Here is a 5,278-nt window from a genome sequence, read left to right as displayed (position 1 = left end):
GGTTCTACGGACGAGAAAATCTATTTATATATATGCATAACGTGTATAATTTATAGTATCGTGAAATACCAGCAAACAAAAAAAATTGAATGGAAAATAAATCAAAAATCACCCCAAATATTTAGTATTGGTTGGTGTTACCAACCGGTACTAATGCCCTACGCGCACCCGGACCTGGCTCGTGCCACGTGGTGGCACTTTAGCGCCGGTTCGTGACGAACCGGTACTAAAGGGGGAGGGCTTTAGTCCCCACTCTTTAGTGCCGGTTGGCAAACCGGCACTAAAGGCCGTTACGAACCGGTACTAAGAGCATCTCCAACAGCCGTGCTAAACTAGCGCCGCGCCGCAAAATAGGTCGTTTTAGCGCGCGCGCAACGCGTCAGGGCGCTCCAGCGGGCGCGCAAAAACGGTGCGCGCGCTAAAACGGGTTGGGCGCGCGGTCAAAAACACTTACCCGCGCGGCGTATTTCGGGCGCCCACTACAGCGCGCGGCACACTCGAGCGCTCGCGCCCGCTCTTCCTCTCGCGCTTCCACCCACGACCGGCCGCGCCGCCGCCGCCGCCCGCGCACCCCGGCGACCGTCTCAGGCTTCCCCGGCCTATCCCCGCGCGCCCGCGCTTCCGCCCATCCTCTCCTAGTACCGCCGGCGCCCGCGCGCCTCCGTCGTCCGAGGAACAGCGCCCGAGCGCTTGCTGCCGCGCCACGCCTACGTCAATTTTGAACTATTTGTTATTGATTTTTATTTTGTTTGTTTGATCATTTTTGCTCATCTTCTTTGAAATGTACATGTGGTTTGTGCGGCGTGTGCGCTGTATTTTTGCGCCCTGCTGGAGCGGCGCGCGCGCGCTGCATTATAGCGCCGCTGCTGGAGCCAGCGCAGGCGGGCGCGCAAAACCAGCCGCAACACGCGCGCTAATAGGTTTTTTGCGCGCGGCGCTTTAGCGCGGCTGTTGGGGATGCTCTAAAGCCCGGTTCTGCACTAGTGGACTCACACTTTTGGGCTGGCCTAATGGCGGCAAAGAAACAACTCTTCCGCTTTGGGTCTTTCGCGATAAAGGACGGGTCGGAGATTCGTTTCTGGGAAGACATCTGGCTAGGCAATGCCAGTCTCCGAGAACAATATCTAGCCTTGTACAACATTGCTTGCGATAAGAACAATACTATTGCGCAGGTGCTCAGCTCATCCCCGCCGAATATTTCGTTCAGGCGGGATTTGGTTGGCGCCCGACTTATGTCATGGCATAATCTCTTATCCCATCTGTATCTGATTAACCTGACACAAGGCCGTGATGTGTTTCGCTGGAACCTTATTACATCGGGGTCTTTCACGGTAGACTCTATGTGTCGTCCGCTCACGCATTCTGAGTTATCGGAGAGCAATAAAAAAAAATCTGGAAGGCAAAGATTCCACTAAAAGTTAAAATATTCATGTGGTATCTTCGTAGAGGTGTTGTGCTAACCAAACACAACCTTGCACGACGCAACTGGCCAGAAAGTAAGAAGTGTTGTTTTTGTACTCATAACGAGACAATCAAACACCTCTTTTTTCAATGCAAGTTTGCGCGTTCTACGTGGTCAGTCATCCAAATAGCGTCAAATTTGTATCTGCCCGCAAGTGTTGCCAATATTTTTGGTCATTGGTTGGATGGTATTTCAAATAGGTTCAAAACGCTAATAAGGGTGGGAGCATACGCCTTACTATGGTCGCTTTGGCTATGTAGAAACGATTTGGTTTTTAATGACAAAAATACTTCTCCTTTGCAGGTTATTTTCCGTTGTACGCACTCGCTTCGTTGTGGTCTATGCTACAGCGTGCGGAGTACCAACCGCTATTCAAAGCGGTGTGTATGCGATTGGAGCAGGTGGCTATGGAGTTTTTTACCAACATGGATGGCAGCATAATCTACGCATCGGTCCACCAACCGTTTCGACATAGGCATAGTGTCGGTCTATAAGACTCTACTCTTGCCGAACTGTCATTTTTTTTTCTTGTCAGCTTTTTGATGTTTGGCTATGTGCATCCTAATTATGCAGAGGCCGGGTGATACTCTAAATGCTTTGTATCGCTTGATGCTACATTTTGAGATAATAAAAGCGCCCTTCATCGAAAAAATATAACAGCGGCACATATGGATGATCAGTTGGTCCAATACGGTATATGCGCAGAAACCAGTTTAAGTGCAAAATAAACATGATTACACTGCCAATGTCTTTCCATCTTGTTGTTGATCCTTTTGTGCTACGAATTTTGTCGACAATTTTCTTGCACCCTAGCGTGGCGCCCTATGCGCTGCTTTACGCTCGCGGCTTGCATGCTGTAGACGCGAAGGAGGACTCGTGGGTCTTTCTGATCTCACGCCCGGCATCATGGCCTCAGGGGACGATGCGATCATAGCATCGAGTTCGCCTAGGACAAGCGTCATGAGTGGGCCGTGGCGCCTCGCGAGGTCGTGCAGAGCGCGGTGCGGCAGGGCGCCTACAAGGTCACTTCCTGGGACACCTACCCGTTGGGTGGCTGCCTCCCCATCATCACCGTGCTCCAGCGCCAGCTCCGCCATGAGCACGGCATCCTCCGCTGCCTCCACGCTAGCTCCGCCACTACCGCCGCTGGCTCAGTTTTCGTCTCCCCAGTCTATACCGGCCCACCACTCACCGCAGATGTTCCTCCAGTCAGTCCCCAGCTCAACCTGATGCCTGAAACCTGAAGTTACTTGTAAGTGTTCAAAAGTTCAAAATGTTCAGAACAGAATTAGACAGATAAGGGAGAGAGGGATCGATCTGATAGTCTACATTTCGGCGTACTCGGTGTTCGGATTAGTTGTAATTTTTCGCACCTAAAAAAATTGCTTAAATTATGTAAACAACGTTTGACTTACTGTAAACCAAGTATGGGCGCTGCCTCTCTAATATAAATGACAGCGCAGAGGGTGGATGGAAGGCAAGCCATCAAGAAAACCAAATTTATCATTCTTTTATATTTTTCTTTCCAGTCATTTACTTTCTCCTGCAAACAACTCTGTTTTTCTCTTATCTCTGTACCACGGCAAGCCAGCCGCCTCTTGGATTCCACATGCAATTCGCGAGGTGCTACTAATTCTTCCGGCGACGACCACACCATGTACTACTTCGACATTGAGCACAACTGCGCATCAGCAGCGTCACGATTATACAACGACGACGGGTGCTGATCCATCACTACAGCGGACGACACAGCCATACTACTACTACTACGACAACGCTATACCAATTGCTATTCAAACACACTGCTACTGCTGGCAGCCATGTGAACGTACGAGTATGACGAGATCTTTTCTTCCGTGTCACGCCTCTGAATTTCATCCTTGATTAATTCTGTGTTTCTGTTTGGTTTGGTTTTCAACAGACGATCTAATTAACCATTGCATATTATTTGCCTATGAAGATACCAGCTCCTAATGATTTATCAATTATTGTTGTCATGTTGTATGCTAGCTCTCGAGGTGCTGATTAACCATGGCAGTACTGATTAACCATGGCAGTACGTGATGAATGGCCAATCAGTACGGTGACATTGATTTATGCTTTATCTGATGATACATTACAATCACTTTAAACCTTTTTTCCAAGACATTAAAATAGGTCTAAAGGGTGGAAAGGTTACAACAAATACACTCCAAAATACGGAATAAAAGATTTCCCGCCTCTTTGGAATTACTACAACATGGATGGGAAAATTAATGATCAAATCAAATAATCACTTTTCAGAAAAAAAAATATAAGTACAAGAACTATGTAGTGTTGTTAAGTTACAAGTTTCTTACATTTCACATGCATGAATGTTCACAATGATTGTGGTCGGTATCAGGCTTGCTTTCTTTCTTCGTCGATGCTGTTAAAATGACGAACTTCAGTCCTGTCATGTTCCCCAACATACATTTTATCACTGGTTATAACAAAACAACCTCAGGTTTCACTTCTATTGAGTTCTTAAATATTGCAATTTTTTGTAGCATCATTCTTGCATTTTTAGTATAATTAGTTGACCCTAATTAAGATACATGGGGAAAATAGTTGCTCCAATTGAATTGCAATTTTTGTGTTGTCAAACCGCATAGTGAACATTGGAATATTTGCTAGGAAATAATTGGAATAATTGATGATCTCTCTCTCTCTCTCTCTCTCTCTCTCTCTCTCTCTCTCTCTCTCTCTCTCTCTCTCTCTCAGAGACACAGACCCTCTCTCTCTCTCTCTCTCTGAAGTAAAAAAACAATCCTTTCCTGCAGACGAAGCCCAACCAAGATATCCAAGAACTTTAGGCATGTTTTGGCCACAATCATTTCCAGAACTATGTGTTCTTTAAACTATAGCGAACACGATAGCCAAAAACTTCAGGCATTTTGGACCAATCAAGCCATTTTTTGTTTCCTGTACTTTAAACTATTCATCATGGGCACTAATCCTGTAGGAGGCTACACCGGGATGTTCTATTTTAGCAATAATTATCTATGTTTCTTTCATCTTACCACAGTAGAGTCATGGCACGGTCCGCAAGAATAGATTATCCTTATCAGAGATTTATGAACATGTGTTTCCTTCTTTAGCAACATCCAACATGCATGATGCTAATAAATTTGCTTCTTTCTTACTTATTTTTCTATGTCCACAATTGTACATACAATGATCCGCTATCTTAAATTGATAAGTTTAATTATAAATAGTAGACACAATCCATATGAACACATCGTATCGATGGGCGCGGCGTGCCGCCGCGCGGGCTATGCTAGTTACTTAAATCTCTCAGTTCGCTCTGTCTGTATCTCTTTTCCTCTCTGAAACCTGATCAGCAAGTTTCATCCACTCACGCCTCGATTCACTTCAACATCAACGCATACGGGTGTTACACCCTATATTCAGTATTCGGTATGCAAGCTTGTTGAGCCATTTTCAGAAACGTGAAATTGCAGAGATGAGTTGTCGTGAAGTGCAACATGTAATACCTCCGATCCATAATAGTGTCATAGTTTTAGTTCAAAACTAGGACACTTATTATGTATCGGAGGAAGTAGTATATAAGTACTGACCGAAACACTCTAAATCCAAAGTCATCGCTAATGCTGATGCTCATCACCGCGAAGACAGCGAGCAAGGAGACGATCCCACGCAAACACCCTCAACGCCAGATTTGTTGGACGTCATCTTCTCGCTGATCGCTAGTCTCTCTCTCTCTCTCTCCCTCCCTCCCTCTCTCGCTTGCAAGCCTCTCTATCCGATCAATGCGCTTGAGGCTTGATTACGCCA

Source organism: Triticum dicoccoides, chromosome 6B (genome assembly GCF_002162155.2).
Source record: "Triticum dicoccoides isolate Atlit2015 ecotype Zavitan chromosome 6B, WEW_v2.0, whole genome shotgun sequence".
NCBI lineage: Eukaryota > Viridiplantae > Streptophyta > Magnoliopsida > Poales > Poaceae > Triticum > Triticum dicoccoides.
Note: the sequence above shows the minus strand (reverse complement) of the source record.